We start from the raw sequence: 17,628 nt of genomic DNA, 5'->3' as shown, positions 1-17,628 counted from the left end.
TGTCACAGCCCTATATAATCGGCAGCCATCTTGCGCCAGTCACTTCAGCGTTTTATTTCAGAGAGTGTTTCACTGCAGGGAGAGATAGAGCATTATGTGTGTTGCATTGAAAAACAGCTTTACTGCAGCGATTCACCACAAGCCCAAATCACTACATAAAAGCACTGACAGACAGAGAGAGAAAGTGCAGTTTTGGGTGTAATACACAGCGACTCCACTGCTGCAGTGGTTTACAGCAACTTTAAAGCTTAAAGGGGCCAGTCAGGCTGAGAAGTAAAAGCCATTGTCACCTGCTATTAGTGCCTAATAGTACTGTACTGGGCTCAACACAGCAATTCTGTACTGCGGCAGTTGGTTCTACATCAACTGTAAAGCTAACAGGACCAGTTAGAGTGAGAACGAAAAGCTATAGTCACCTGATTACAGTGCCCAATACAGGTTGCGTAATGGAGCTTATTGTCCTATCATAAGTGTAACCTGCGCGTACATAGGTGGTGTACGTTTTTTTTCCCCTGCAAAACTAATTTTGGCCTAGTTACTGTGAAAGGCCAGCCAAAGCTACTCCCTTGTTTCTGTAGCCTTATACAGTTTTAAGCTGAGCGTATTTTCCAGCTCTCATAAGTGTAAACTATAGGTACACCTACGTGGTGTACTTTTTTTTTCTGAAAAACTAATTTGGGCCAAGTTACTGTGAAAGGCCAGCCAAAGCTACTCCCTTATTTCTGTAGCCTTATACAGTTTTAAGCTGAGTGTATTGTCCAGCTCTCATAAGTGTAAACTGTAGGCACACCTAAGGGGTGTACGATTTTTTCCTGAAAAACTAATTTGGGCCAAGTTACTGTGAAAGGCCAGCCAAAGTTAAACCCTTGTTTCGGTAGCCTTATACAGTTTGTAGCTGAGAGTATTGTCCAGCTCTCATAAGTGTAAACGGTAAGTACACCTACGAGGTGTACGTTTTTTCCCTGAAAAACTAATTTGGGCCTAGTTACTGTGAAAGGCCAGCCAAAGATACCCACTTCTTTCTGTAGCCTTATACAGTTTGTAGTGGAGCGTATTGTCCAGCTCTCATAAATGTAAAATGTACGTACACCTACATGGTGTACGTTTTTTTGTCCTGAAAAAATTATTTGGGCCTAGTTACTGTGAAAGGCCAGCCAAAGCTACACCGTGTTTCTGTAGCCTTATACAGTTTTAAGTGGAGCGTATTATCCAGCTCTCATAAGTTTAAACTGTACGTTAGAGATGAGTGAATCAAATCTGACGAATCCGAATATGTTACGACATTCAGGAAAAAGCGTAAATCTCGCTCAGTGTGACACTTTTCAGCAAAATGACTGGATACAGGTAGGTCCATCTGCTTTTTGTGGATGGTGTATCTATGTTGGTTTAAACAACTACGAAAATTCAAGATTTTCCTAGTTTTTTATGACGGAAAATATAGATTTTTATAACAACAGGAGACGAATAATATGCTTTCCAAAATTCTTTACTACTCGTATAGCAGCTGAAAAAACAAATACAAATACAGGTACAGGAGAAAAAACTTTAACATACAACCAAACATGCTGGGCAGGTATACATGTCAGGTAGTCAATCAGGTATTATGGTAGGTGATATAACTTAGTGAGTCCTGATAACATCTCCTTTCTTTGATGTGAGTAAAAAGGAGGAATACAGACATATCAAGAAACTAGGAAAAAAGGGTCTTTATCTTCATCTGAGGTTAGAAGGATTCAAAGGAAAGATGAATTCTTTCAAAGACAATGTGGACTTGAAAGTGCGACTTTTCTTGATAGAAGATGGAGAAATATCGTCTAGAATGTTCAGAAGAAGAAGATGTAGAAGATTCGTCTTGACTGTTCTAGTAGGCTATAATAAAACATAGAATAATATTAGGGTTGGGTATGGGAGGGATATTATTCGCCTCCTGTCGTTATAAAATCTATATTTTCCGTAATAAAAAACTAGGAAAATCTTGAATTTTATTACCGACTAGGAGGCTCATAATATGCTAGTTTAAAGCTAAACAATATAGGAAATATGTGATAAAATGTGGGATAACAAATTCATAATAATAAATACAGATACTGGTACATAATACATATATTCAAAACACAGACATGGAAACATGAGGTTCAGGGCGGAAATAAAAGGTTCTAAAGGTAGTTTCAGATGACCAATCTACAGCTTTTAGGATGTCCGATAGAGAGCCACCAGCAGGAGCTGTTTTGGTGGACATGGCACTACAGACCGAGTGGGTGCCGAAAAGGGAGGTATCTATACCAGCAAGAGACATGGTGGTTCTAACCCATCTAGCTAGGGTAGAGGAGGAAACAGGAAGATGGGGTTTACAAAAAGATATACCGTGTTTCTCCGAAAATAAGACCGGGTCTTATGTTAATTTTAGTCACAAAAAACACACTAGGGCTTATTTTCAGGGTAGGGCTTATTTATTTATGGGGGGGCTGCAGGAGTGTGGAGGATGGGGGGCTGTGGGAGTGTGGAGAATGGGGGGCTGTAGCAGTGTGGAGGATGGGGGGCTGTAGCAGTGTGGAGGATGGGGGGCTGTAGCAGTGTGGAGGATTCTGCACCCCCCCATCTTCCACACTGCTATAGCCCCCCATCCTCCACACTCCTGCAGCCCCCCATCCTCCACACTCCTGTAGCCCCTCCCATCCTCCACACTGCTACAGCCCCCCATCCTCCACACTCCTGCAGCCCCCATCCTCCACACTGCTAGAGCCCCCCCATCCTCCCCTTCCCCCGTCGTCCTCCACACTCCTACAGTGCTCCCCACCCCTCTGCCATAATAAACTACACATTTCATCCCCAGCGGAAACCAGCACTACCCCACCTTCATAGCGTCCGCAACTGAAGCTGCATCTCTCTGCGGCGGGATCTCCTGCTGCTGCTTAGCAGCCGGGGCAGGGACACGTCCGTGACGTCGGGCGTGCATACGCGCAGACGTTTTAAAGCGACATAGTCCCTGCCCCGGCTCATTTAACTTGCCAAGGGACCAGCCAAAGGGGAGGGGGGCGTGCGTTCAGGTCCGCATTACTGGTGGCTATGGTCCGGATCTAGACCGCGGGCCGCCAGCTTAGTACCCCTGGCCTAGGTCTTATTTTCTGGGTAGGGCTTATATTGCAGCCCACCCCGATAATCCAGCTAGGGCTTATTTTTGGGGTAGGGTGTATTTTCGGGGAAACAGGGTAAGTAGTTGAGGAGAGGAAGATCGTAGAGAAGAAGTTCTGCGTTCATATGCTTGAAGGCAAGCGACAACACATAGATCAGGACGGTTAGGAAAATAGGGGTAAAAAACAGAATGAATGGAAGTTTTTGTGCGTCTGCATACTTCAAAACGAACTTCGTGAGGAGAGAAGGTTCTTCTAGAAATATCCAAAGCGTGAACATCCGAGATTCTTTTGATAGATATTAAACATAGTAACATAGTTAGTTTAAAAGAGAGAAACTTCAATGAGATGGAATCATTATCTGACCAAGAAGAAAGTAAAGATATAACCTGGGAGACATCCCAAGTAGATTGGTATTTAGGGCGAGGAGACCTCTTGAAACGAATACCTTTCAGTAATTTACAGATAAGTGGGTGTTTCGCGACAGGAATGTCCAAGAATAAGTCGTTATGTGCAGATATAGCTGAACGATATAAATTAATCATTCGATAAGCTTTTCCTGAATCGAATAATTCAGATAGAAAATTTACGATGTGAGGGATAGGTGCTTGTACGGGATCCAGATGTCTTCTAAAGCACCAATTATCCCAAACTTTCCAAGCTAATCCGTAAGACTTCCTGGTACCAGGAGCCCAGGCTTCAGCCAGTATGTTCTTAGATGATTGTGACAGTCCGATATCAATTGAGGATTGCCTGAAATTAACCAAGCTACAAGGGGCATGGAATTCGATAGAATTAGAGGATGAGGGTTGAAGTTGGGATCCAGGAGAATGTGAGGAAACGAAGGAAGAATCCTCGGGAAATCTATGGTCAATTTCAGGACTTGGGGGAACCAGGTTTGAGCTGGCCACCAAGGAGTGATTAATACTAGAGTAGATTGAAGGTTCATTGTTTGAAGAAGAACCCTGGGAATCATTGCAAAGGGGGGAAAAGCATAAAGAATCCCCGAGGGCCAAGTTTGAAGGAATGCATCTTGAGCTATGGCTTCCGGATCTGGGCGCCAGCTGTAGAACATTGGAACTTGATGATTGAGGCGGGATGCGAAAAGGTCCAAAGTTATTGGACCCCAAAGGTTGTTGATAGATAGGAAAATAGAATGGTTTAGCATCCAGTCGCTGGAGTCTTGAAGATAGCGGGAGTTCCAGTCGGCAATTGAATTATATAGACCTGGAAGGTATTCTGACTTTAAGATTATATTCCTGTCCAAGCAGAAATTCCATAATTGAGTGGTTATACCCGAAAGGGTTTTGGAACCAGTGCCACCTAAGCGATTGATGTACGGAACCGCTGAAATATTGTCCATGCGGATCAGAATACAACAATGCGATCTGAACTTCGCAAAGCTCTTTAGGGCGAAGAAACCTGCCAATAATTCCAGGCAATTGATATGAAGCCTAGATTCTGCTTCTGACCAATTGCCTCCTGTTGAAGCCGAGCCGCATCGAGCTCCCCAGCCTTGAAGACTTGCATCGGATTCTATCACCAAATCTGGTCTGCAATTGAATATTGCTTTGCCATTCCAGATTTGGATATGTTTGAGCCACCATTGCAGTTCTTCTTCTGCTTCTACAGAGAGAGAGAGATCTCGTCTGAGTAAGAAAGGCCTTTCTGGAGATAATGTTTCTTCAACCTCTGAAGGGCTCTGAGATGCAGAGGTGCAGGAAAAATCGCTTGAATAGATGCCGAAAGGAGGCCCACTATCCTTGCAATAGTTCTCAGAGAGACCAAATGTTTGGTAAGTGTAGAGAGGATCTCTTTTTTGATAGTATATAATTTCTTGGTGGGAAGGCTGAGTGTAGATGATAGGGTATCTATCATGAAGCCAAGGAATTCTATCTTCTTGGAAGGAGAAAGTATGGATTTCTTCTGATTGATAGATAAACCTAAATTGGTAAGGAGAGAAATTGTCCAATTTAAATGACGTAGAAGAAGAGTGGGAGATTGGGCCATGATGAGGATGCCGTCCAAGTATATTATAAGATGAACACCCCGGCTTCTCAACAAGGCCACCACCGGTTTCATTAACTTGGTGAAACACCAAGGAGCTGAGGATAGGCCGAAAGGAAGGCAAGTGAATTGCCATCTGATTTCTTCCCAAAAGAACTGAAGATAAATCTGATGGGAAGGGTGAATAGGTACTGTTAGGTAGTCATCTTTCAAATCCACTTTTACTAACCAGTCTTGGTCTAAGAGGAGATCCCTGAGAAGATGGATACCTTCCATCTTGAAGTGTTGGTAGAATACAAACTCGTTCAAATGATGAAGGTTGATGACCGGATGATGACCTCCATCTTTTTTCTTCACTAGGAAGATATTGCTTATGAAACCCTGAGAATTTGGGTTGGATTGGATGATGGCTCTTTTTTGAAACAATTCCTTGATCTCCTGTGAAGCCAGGAGATAATCTTGAGAAGAAAATTTAATTTGATGGGGAAGAAAGGTTTGTGTAGGAGGAGATAGGAACTCTATCAAATATCCTGAGACTGTCTGGAGAACCCAAGCATCTGTTGTGATGGAAGCCCAAGTGTGGAAAAAATGTTGGAGTCGATCTCCTAGAGGATGAGGGGAAGAACATTCTGGAGGGAGGCTTACCTGATGTTGGTCTGGATCTCGGGAATCCGCGTTGACCTCGGGATCTCCAGGGTCGACCTCTTGATGGGAAAAAAGGGTTTGGGTTTGGCTGGAATGAGGTGTTGGGGTAAGTGGAAGGAGCCTTTATTAGATTGCCTTTTAGCGAAGGGGCGGCTGGGAAAACGGCCCCTACTTCTCCCGGCCTTCCCAAAAACTCGTTGGGAAAAAACTTTTTTCAAAGAGCTTTGAGTTTTGTCACGGGATGTGAAAATATTTACATATTTGCCTATCTCTTTGATAGCGTTGTCTCCAAAGAGAAATCCTTCATTAGAGGGTTCTGTGTCAGAATTAGCCAAAAAGGCCAACTGAGGGTCTAATCTCATTAACAGGGTTTTCTTTCATTAGGAACATAAAGCTGCATTAGTATTTCCAAAAAGGCAAATGGATCTCTGAAGCCATCCTCTCATAACCTCTGTATCTAAAGTGGTACCTGAAGCAGAGGCATGTTCAACTATGTCCATCATTTGGGTTAGAGGACCACTTAAATCTAATAATTTATCTTGAACAATGCGAAGGGATCTGTCAAGACCTTTCTTAGGATGTTTACCGGTTTTTAACATGTACTTAACTAGTACAGGATCAATATCTGGGGTAGTTGCTGCTTTATCAGGTAAAGTGGGTCTGGGACATTCTGCTCTAAGTTTGTTTCTTTCAGCTTTGTCAAGTTTTTTTTTTTTATCCATATAGATAAGTATTTAGACACAAGGGGTTGAGGAAACCATTCACCAGATCTAGGGTGACATATAAGATCTGGGTCAAACAGAGGGTTTCCTTTGTCGCGATATATAATGGACTGAGATTTTGAGGAATCAGTAGTCTAATGAGATACAGAGACTTCACCCTCTTCAATGTCCCTTCATGACTGAGGAAATTGATTTTGAAATGGTATCATGTATGCCTCCCAAAGCAGATTTTAGGGCATTCTGTACTGATTGATAACTAATTTTTGAATGTGGGAAGGCTCATTGTTTAGGAGTAGAAGACATTCTGACTAAGTATATGACTTCCCAAATACTCCTATATAATAAATATATATATATATATATATATATATATATATATATATATATATATATATACACAAGAAAAAAGAAAGATAGCCAGCACAACAGCCTAATACACGGGTGCACACTGCCATGGCATCAGAGTATACAAAAAAAAGAGGATTGCAGCAGCACACATTGGTCAAAAAAATTGAGGCTCTTAGCGCACTTTTTGATCAAAACGTGTCCCCCATCCACCACGGGGAGGTGGCCTCATTTAGGATGGGAACCTAGCACAAATTCTGAGCCTACAATTCAGGGGGAAATGGCACCCTCTTTAGCTGTGCACCCCTCCCCCTTTCTCACAGGTGGAGTTTTCAATGGATCCAGCATGTCACCCAGTCAGAGGCTATATGCCCAGCAGAGGTGAGTGGATAGTTGAGTGTTAGGCTCAGAATTTGTGCTAGGTTCCCATCCTAAATGAGGCCACCTCCCCGTTGTGGATGGGGGACACGTTTTGATGAAAAAGTGCGCTAAGAGCCTCAATTTTTTTGACCAATGTGTGCTGCTGCAATCCTCTTTTTTTGTATATATATATATATATATATATATATATATATATATATCTGTGAATAATTGAAAAATTAGTATTATATAGGGTAACTATTAGTTATAATAATAAGAAAGGTGTTAATGAGGTAATAATATAAGGTAATGTGCGAGAATGGCAGCAGAGCGTCTTGTCAGTGAAGAATCCTGAGGCGACTGAAAAGAAAAACCGATGCGCACGAAGATGTGAAGAGATTAGGACGGGCACGAGATCTCGCGAGAAGCGAGAGTACGAGCGTAATGAAGAGAGAGCGCGCGGCTGGGTAATGGCGCTGGCGGGGAGCGCGATCGAGATATCACGGAATATATATAAGAATAAGGTATGCGATAGCTTGTAAAATGACAGGGAGAAAAGCGGAAGATGGAAAATATCAGTGAAAGAAGGAATATAGTGATAACAGGGGACGGGGGGGGGGGGGTAAGGGGAGAAAAAGGAGTATATATACTTAGAGAAGGATAAAATATGTATATATACACTGAGGGGAAGATATATGTAAAATTTATATTAAAACATTATAACGTTTATTAAGAAAAAAACTCTGTGAAGTGAAATCACAGTATGTGAGGGTACTTATCTCTTCTGACGAGCAGCAAAGAAAGGAGACGTTATCAGGACTCACTAACTTATATCACCTACCATAATACCTGATTGGCTACCTGACATGTATACCTGCCCAGCATGTTTGGTTGTATGTTAAAGTTTTTTCTCCTGTACCTGTATTTGTATTTGTTTTTTTCAGCTGCTATACGAGTAGTAAAGAATTTTGGAAAGCATATTATGAGCCTCCTAGTCGGTAATAAAATCAAGAGTCGTTTCACTGTAAAGTGTCACACTGAGTGAGATTTAAGCTTTATGTTGATTGACCATGTCCCTATCCCTGATAGAGGTGGAGACCGCACCGCTTTGTTAAGGCGCTGCGAGCTCCATTGGATCTATGAGCTGCAATCCCTACATCCCAATGGCCTTTATGCTGATTTTACCGTTTCCCCTGATTTGTATACTAGATTTGATTGTGTCAATGTATATTTGGTCTATTGTGTTTGTATATTAAATTGGTTGTGTATTTTACCATTTTCTAATGTTTTATTTTCTCTTTTTCTTATCTTCACAGATTACAGCACAACACCACCACTTTTGTTTTATATATATATATATATATATATATATATATATATATGGTTTATTATATATAATATAATTTTTTCTGTTCTGGAGAATATACATAGTGGCGCCAACCTCAATGCTTATTACAACCTAATTTATTTTACTGGGAACTGTTCACACTCTATTGGTGAGGCCATCTTGCGGTTCTGCTGATTTGTGGCCACTGTCCCTTTAAGTGCATATTGGGTGATATCTGTACTCCTGATCCAGGAAGGGGCGACTGCTGTCTGCCGCCTCCGCCTTGGTGTTGGATGTTTGGATCCTGACACACTGCAGGACCCTGTGGTAGTCAGGTGACAGAGCAAACACCGTGATTGCAGTTGGACTGCTGTGTTTCTTCAGTTATAAGTATCTTGCAGGCCTATCACCAAGTAACTTTGCCCTTACCTCCATTGAGGATTATATGCTCCTTTCCCTCATCTAAGATGGCCGATCCCAGCTTTTCATACTAGGTGCGCATGCGCACACATCTGACAATTGGCTGTGATGCTAGCAGCCACCTTCTCCATGCGATTGGCCCCGCTTGTATTTCTTACTTCCAGGTTATACGCTGGCACACATGGGACACTGGTCCTCGCATTTGGTGCCAAGTGAGATGATTTTCTATGTATACTCTGTCCCGCTCTGCAAGTTATCTTCTAATATTGTGCACCTGAGCAATTTTGGCTCTATCAAGAGTGTATGACACTTTTTATATGACAGCACTTGTTCTTCACTGTTTAATGAAATGTATATGATTATACACTGTATTCTACATATGTATGTACTTATATTATCACGATACAAATGACATGTATGCACTATTTTGCACTTTATTGTAAATTGACACTCATGATTGTTATCCATATATATATATATATATATATATATATATATAATTTCAACTTGAGAAAAAACAGACATGGTCGCACATCCACAACTTGCACCTTGATCTAATGCTTCTCAGCAATATTTATTAAACTAACAGGTCGTTAGTGTACTTTATGATCATGAAGTGCAAGTCCAATAGCCACATTATGGCCACCTGTAAGTAGTAGGTCCCTAATGTCCCTAGCATAAAATGGTTCAGCACTGAGTGGCGACCACCACCGCCCCAACACCAGTGCCCACAGGGGGAATGACCTAACTGGCAGAGCAGCCCCAATGCCACTAAAACCAGTCCCTGGGCCGTGCCCCCCCCCCCCACAGACACAGTGCCAGGGCAGCCATGGACGCCAAACAGCCCCGCACCAGGGGGACCAGATGTAAATAGCTCACTCACCAAGTGCTCCCAGTATGAGACTCGGAGGCTGCCAGGAGAAATAGGGCCCTAATGCAGCTTCCTGCCAATAATATAGGCCTGGGCTGAAGGGGAGGGGCAGAGTGCAGACCAAGCCAAAAAAAAAAAAAAGAGGATAGAAAACATAATGTGAATTGAACTTGAGAAAAAACAGACATGGTCGCACATCCACAACATGCACCTTGATCTCAGTAATATTTATTAAACTAACAGGTCATTAGTGTACTTTATGATCATGAAGTGTAAGCCCACCTGCCACATTACGGCCACCTGTAAGTATTGGGTCCCTAGCATCCCTAGCATAAAATGGCACAGCACTGAGTGGCGACCACCGCTGCTCCAATACCAGTGCCCACAAGGGGATTGACCCAACTGGCAGAGCAGCCCCAATGCCACTCAAACCAGTCCCTATATATATGATGCACTTCCTGTTCATACCATACTTGAAAATGGTCTCAATGGGCAACTGAAACATCGCATTTTGGATGGAATAAACTATTATACTTTTTCACCTTAACCTTTTAGTTGGACTGCTGCAAATTATTTTTCTTTGTATCTGAAGAGCCCTGGACCAAGGCTGTTTTATTGCGGGCACCTGCACCTGTGCACTTTGGTTGTGCTGCTTCTTTGGATTTCTGTGTTGTCGACTGGTCATCTTGAAGCGTGCACCTCTTCTTTTCTTCATTACGGACATTACAATTCCTGAAACCGTGAGTCCATCCAATACCTTCTCATATAGAAACCATGATGTAGACCAGATTTTGTGCTCCTTAGAGGGCGAAGCTACTTTTTTACATTTACCGTCTGCTGTTAATATACAAACACAATTTGAATCTGACACCAAACGTATGTTATCTCTTAATCTACATCTAACTACCATGGGTGAATACCTTAAATTTCAACGCATACCCAGGGACATGCGTATACAACCTCATGATAGCTCCTATATGAGTGACTTGGATTTCCGTGCCAAATACGAACAGATTTCCAATAAATATTCTCTGGACTTGATCACACTTAACATGGAGTTTTTACAGAATGACATTGCTACCATTAAACAAAAAAGTGGGTGTACTGGAGGATTCATTGAGATCTCTTTTGTCCACTGACGTGTTACAGAGCTGGATGTGGATCCTCTAACCTGTGTGGCTGATGACTCGGACTGTATCGGGGAGCAGCGTCTAAGGTGCCGCTGGTCTTCACCAGAGCCCACCGCAAGGCAGGATGGTCTTGCTGCAGCAAGCGACACCCAGGTCGCTACCCCTGACACGGTTCGACCACACAGGTAGCTGGGCAAGGCGAGGTACTGAAGGATAAGGCAGTAGAGTAGTCAGATGTAGCAGAAGGTCAAGGCAGGCGGCAAAGGTGCAAAGTGTGTAACGTAGCGGGAAGGTCTGGATACACGGATAAGGCAAACAGGCAATATGGAATGCTTAATCTCAGGCTAGGGGCACTGAAGATCCGGCAGGGAAGTGGGGGAGGTGCAGGAACTTTATAATGTAGTGACAGGTGCAACAGTAATTATGGGCGTACTGGCCCTTTAAATTTGAGAGCTCCATGCGCCCTGAGACACAGGGGATGAGGCAGCAGTTGAGCATGGTGAGTGACGGGCTGGGATTCGCATGCGGGCATGTCCTGCTATGCGAATCCCAGCCCCGCCGGCAGACGGGGACACAGGGACTCTGCGCTCACGGCCGGTGCTTGCGGCCGGAGTGCAGAGTGTAACATGACGATTTTGATAAATTTATATCTAAACAGACTGCCTTTTTGACCAAACATCATACTGAACAGGAAACTATTAAATGCCAGAAATGGTACCGGGACACTTCTGATCATGAGAATAACCACCGTGTTTACAACTGGGGAAGCCAACCTACGAATCGTAGGAATAGGAAGACTAGGGAACCGGATGTGGATTCCCACACAACTCCATCTAATACCATGTTGTTACTAATTCTCGCTTTTTTTAGGCCCTCAGGATTTACGAAATGAAAATCCACCAGGAGAGGAGGTCACAAGAACCTCCGGAGCTATAAGATCTCGAGCTCCCCACCAGGTGAAAAACAAACAAGGGAAACTTCAATTCAAGAAACCATGAATACACCTTCAGTGGTAAATATTTCTTAAGTTCCGCTGTCACCCAAACATATTGAACTATTGTCACTAGGCTTGAGTTTTTGTCCTTCACATACAATTAATTGTTTTGATAATGAATTGGATTTGGTACAGTTTATTTGAAAATTGATGGTGAAGATATGGTTTAATGATAAGACACACAATTATACATCTATTGATTATTCTACTGACTGTTTTGCATCGTCAGATTATAATCTCAAACTACCCAGTTCCTTATAACCAGTTGTCAACTCCAGCGATACATAGATGACATCTTCCTCATTTGGCAAGGGAGTGCCATGGAATTGTTGGACTTCACCAAGTTGACCATAACATTAAGTTTACTTTGTCATATTCCACCACCTCAGTCCAGTTTCTAGACACTCTTGTAACCATTGAAAACAAACACCTGACTACAACACTGTACGCTAAGCCTACTGACAGCAATTCCATTCTGCATTTCAAAAACTGCCATCCTCGACCCATGGTTAAATCCTTGTCGAAGAGCCAAATGAAGCATGCTAAATGCATCATTAGCTGAACACATTCTGTGGAACCCACCTTGGAACGCATGATTGATGCCTTCTCTAAACGTGGTTATCCAATGAATTTGTTACAGGACAGTAAACAACATGTGATGACACTTGACAGACATACTCTAGTTCATCAACCCACTAAAACACGCAGTGGGACCAATCTCAGAATTGCTTTTGTTTCTACCTTTTGTAACATATCTGATAAAATGCAAACACTGGTCTATTCTCTCTAAAAGATATCCTGAGATTCCTGAATTCACCAACCCTCCACTCATGTCATATCGTAGACCAAGAAACCTTAGAGACAAGCTTGTGATATCTGACGTGTCTATAGGAAAAGGCGATTCACAACAATATCTGACTACTCAATGCAAAGGCAGCTTTCCATGTTGTTCATGTATTAACTGTCATCTTCTGACAAAGGGTCCCATTTTTAAACACCCCACAACCATGAAGGAATACAAACTTAAACACTATCTTACCTGTACCTCAACATATGTCATCTATGTGTTAATCTGTCCCTGTAAATTAAATGTATATTTGTAATATACATTGATTAAAATTTGTGTATATTTTTGGATGTGTATCTTCTGTCTGTGTATCTTCTCTATGATGAGTCCAAAAACAGGAAGTGAGGGTAGGACAAGCAGGGATCCATGCAGACTCCTGGCTTGTTAATCATCCTGATGTATGAACCAGGAGCATGTTATAGAGCCTCAGTGCACACTGTCCTGCTTTTTCTTACAGCACAGAGCCAGGCTTGTCCACCCTCACTTCCTGTATTTGGACTCCTCATAGAGACACACATGCAATAGCTGCAGGGACAAAAATATACACATTTTTTAATCTATGTATATTACAAATATACATATAATGGTATTATCTACATTATATAAAACGTTTTGTTGACGACAGGTACACTTTAAGAAAATATATTCTCTGACATTACAATACAATTTTTAATCAATGTATATTACAAATATACATTTAATTTAACAGTAGAACTCTAGTGGGCCCAACACCTTGTGCTGCCAGGCTGCCCAAGACAGCCCAAAGCCATGGGACAGCAACTGGTGCTGGGGCACCACAGAGGCATACAGGTTCCATATGGCATCCTGTGACACATTTACCCACAGGTGTTTCAGCTGGGCCTGTAGATCCTGCACACTCTTAGGTTGCCAAAGCTGGCTCGCCATAAATGCTTGACTGATGTTAAATCAGGTGACCAGGCAGGCCATGGAAGTGTTCCAGTCTGGTGGAGATATGCCCAGGAATGCTTTGCTGTGTGCGGACGAGCATTATCCTGTGGAAAAATGCCAATTGAAAGCCCTGCCATGAGAGACAACACTTATGGCTGTAGGATGTCCTGTATATATATATATATATATATATATATATATATATATATATAGATATATATATATATATGTAAATATATATCTATCTGAGTTGTTAGTGTCCCTCGTATCTTACTAGGGGTGACAGACTGTCATATGCATATGGCTCTTCAGATCATCACACCAATGGTTGAAGCAGTATGTCGCTCCACAGCAAAGGTATGGCACCACTGCAAATGAAGTGGCAGGACTTCTAATGGGCACCGTGACACTGAATGACCTTCTGCTAAGTGCCTAAAACTGGTTTGGGCAGAGACAGGGGTTTGTAATGAAGGTGCCACCTATGTCTGGATAGTGGATAAGCATACTGTGGGAGTTGCCTGAGCTTGTTGACCGATCAAACAATCTACAGGTAGTTTGCTGGGCCATCTGGAACCTGTTCGCCATGTGTGCCTGCTTGTACATAAAACACTGCTACCAACAACTCCTAACAGCTTGGTCAGGGCAGCCTACATTATGGGAAATTTGTAAAAACATTGATCCTACTTCTCTCAGTCCAATGAAGGGCCCACTGTTAAAGTCTGCCAACTGTGCATTGTGGAGGCATATCTAGAAGTCAATGATCTTTCACTACACTACACTACATTACACTACCAAAAAGTAGCCCCTGGGAATCTTTTTTTTTTTTTTAGTGCAGTGGTAGAAGCATCTTTATGCCCTCTTGTGGCAAGACTCAATGTCTAATCAGACAACACCTGCAATAATTTACTTATCTGCCTAAGACATTACTGCATGCAGCCTACTATAACATCTGCACAACTTAAGCTAAAACCAATGTATGAGAAATAAAGGGTCCGGACTTACACTGATGGGCCTCTCTAAATATTGCACATGTAATAATTGTCAGTGCACCAGGGATTGCCGCACTTGCCCTCTCTATAGTACATCCTGACCCCACAACCTATTGGGAGCACTGGAGGATGCAGTTAAGAACACTGGTATTTACAACTTGTTTCATGCATTAACATGAAGTTATATTTCAACTGTAACTCCACCAAAACCTAGTTCTCCTGGTATTTTATGTGTTTAGCATTGCTTCTCCTGTAAATCATTCAGGAAGTTCACTGTTACTCACCAACCAATTATATTGTACGAAAAGGTTTTTCACCTACTTAACAGAACTTGTCGACAGGCCCAGAATTATAAATTTTTTCCACTTAACCTATACTAATATGGTTGATGTTAAGAAACCTACCATCTAGTTTCTCATGAGCATTTATTGCTCACAATCTTCCTGTAACACTCACGTTTCAGTAGTGGATCTGCTGGACCTGTGTGGTAGATGACTAGGACCGTACCAGGCAGTGGAGTCTAAGGTGCCGCTGGTTTTCACCAGAGCCCGCTGCAAAGTGGGATGGACTTGCTGCAGCAGGCGGCACCCAGGTCGCTACCCCTTGCACGGCTTGACCAAAAAGGCGGCTAAGGAGATTTGAGGCACAGGTGGGATAAGGCAAATTGTGGTTTGGATAGCAGGAGGTCAGGGCAGGCGGCACAATAGCGTAGTCAGGAACGTAGCAAATAGTCAGTAGACAGGGGGCAAAGGAGCAAGGTCAGGTCACTGAGCAAGGGTATGATACACAGCAAGGCAATATACTGGAATGCATTCTCTAAGGCTCTAGGGCAACAAAGATCCGGCAGGGAAGTGTGGGAGGTGGAGGAATTTATCAATAAGCCACAGGTGTTACTTCGCTAATGGGCGCACTTGCCCTTTAAATCTTAAAGCTCCACCGTGTGACCGCCCTAGGAGACGGGGACACGTGCACCGGAGCAGAGAAGCAGAGGCAGGGGCAGGAGAAGCACCAGGTGAGTGACGGACTGGGATTTGCATGCTGGCAGCAGAAGGTAACGGGACCATGCACTCACGGTCAGTGTGTGCGGCCAGAGCGCATAACGTAACACTTCCATTATAATCTACGCCAATGTGACATAAAATTACCCCAAAAAAAGGAGTTATCGACTCCACTAATATATTAAAACAATGTTCTTTTTGAACACAATACATGTTAACCCCTTATTCACATATACAATATGTCTACTTTATATTTGCATCATAAAGTTGACATGTTTTTACTTTTGGAAGACATCAGAGAGCTTCAAAGTTCATCAGCAATTTTCCAATTTTTCACAAAATTTAAAAAAATCTGAGTTTTTCAGGGACCAGTTCAGTTTTGAAGTGGATTTGAGGGGCCTTCATATTAGAAATACCCCATATATGACCCCATTATAAAAACTGCATCCCCCAAAGTATTCAAAATGACATTCAGTAAGTGTGTTAACCCTTTAGGTGTTTCACAGGAATAGCAGCAAATTGATAGTTTTTGTCGCCCCAGCTTTTGAATTTTTACAAGGGGTAAAATGAGAAAAAGCCCCCCAAAATTTGTAACCCCATTTTTCTCGAGTAAGGAAATAACTCGACGTAATGTGTTCTATGGGTGCACTAGAGGACTCAGAAAGGAAGGAGCGACAATGGGATTTTGGAGAGTGAATTTTGCTGAAATGGTTTTTGGAGGGCATGTCACATTTAGGAAGCTCCTATGGTGCCAGAACAGCAAAGAAAACCCCACATGACATATTATTTTGGAAACTACAATGCTCATAAGAGGAGTCACATTTGGCATTTGTAGACAGAATTTTGCTGAAATGGTTTTTGGGGGGCATGTCACATTTAGGAAGCCCCTAGGGTGCCATAACAGCAAAAAACACCCCATATGGCATAGTAGTTTGGAAACTACACCCCTCAGTGAGCCTTAACACCCCACAGTTAGCACTGTAGGGTCCATTGTAGGCAGATCTGCACTGTAAAATACGCTGTGATTCCATCCGTGTAAATGAGCCCTAAGGACACAAGGCGTACATGTACGCACAATGCCTTCTCCCACTCCATTGGCTAATGCCAGACATCACCAATCAGGCTGATGTCCGAATAGCGGTGGGGCAGAGGTGTGGCCAGGGGCCAACTGGGGGCCCTTGCTTTATTTGGTCTGGGGGCCCTGAGTGTTGTCAGTCCACCTGTGAATATTTGTAATCTTACGATACGCCAGAGCATTATATGGCGCACTTGTGTTAGATCTTTATGTTGATTATTCTGTCATATTTTACTGAGATATTATCGATACTTAATTTCAGATTTCTGAGGAAGGTCAAGTTTTGGACCGAAACCTCAGTAAAGGATCTGTTATTGCTGAATTGTGGAAATAAACCTGAAAATATCTGATAATAATAAAAAGTTATCTGAGTGGCAAGTTTCTTTCTTCTATGTTGCGATGGACTTGCCGACAGAGCTCCATATAGCAGAGCCCGATGATAATGTGATCTTAGCCTTACCCAAATTATTATTTACTGACAGTTCAGCGAAAACTTGTAGTATAAAAATGTAAAAATTTCCAAACTTTTATGATTTTTGCATTTATTACGAACAGGCATCTTTTGCAGTAGATTATTTCTAAAGTATGATTGTGTTCCATGGTATTTCCCAGCTATGCGTTGAGTAACACTGCTGTGAGAAGATGTACAGAATGTGTCCTTAAAAGAACCTTCTGGCAATAAAAAAAAAAAAAAAAGGAATGCATTGGCAGGCGAGCAAACATGTTACACAACATATGACCATATCATCTATAAGATACAATGCAAATGAAAAGTCAGACTCTGGACTTTTTTCACATTTTCTTTTGTTAAAGGGGTACTCCAGCAAAAAACATATTGTCCCCATCTAAAGGAGAGGG

At 42.4% G+C, this 17,628-nt stretch overlaps 1 long non-coding RNA gene across 1 annotated transcript; it reads left to right on the top strand.

The window, feature by feature from the left end:
* Nucleotides 1-370: 370 nt before the first annotated feature.
* On the top strand, nt 371-12,032 carry LOC130357626 (uncharacterized). The gene is made up of 3 exons (XR_008889200.1): nt 371-438; nt 10,421-10,568; nt 11,829-12,032. It is a non-coding gene; the product is annotated as an uncharacterized LOC130357626 (long non-coding RNA).
* The last annotated feature ends 5,596 nt before the right edge of the window (nt 12,033-17,628 follow it).

This window comes from Hyla sarda, chromosome 2 (assembly GCF_029499605.1).
Source record: "Hyla sarda isolate aHylSar1 chromosome 2, aHylSar1.hap1, whole genome shotgun sequence".
In the NCBI taxonomy this organism is placed as follows: Eukaryota; Metazoa; Chordata; class Amphibia; order Anura; family Hylidae; genus Hyla; species Hyla sarda.
This window is presented reverse-complemented; position numbering and strand designations above follow the sequence as displayed.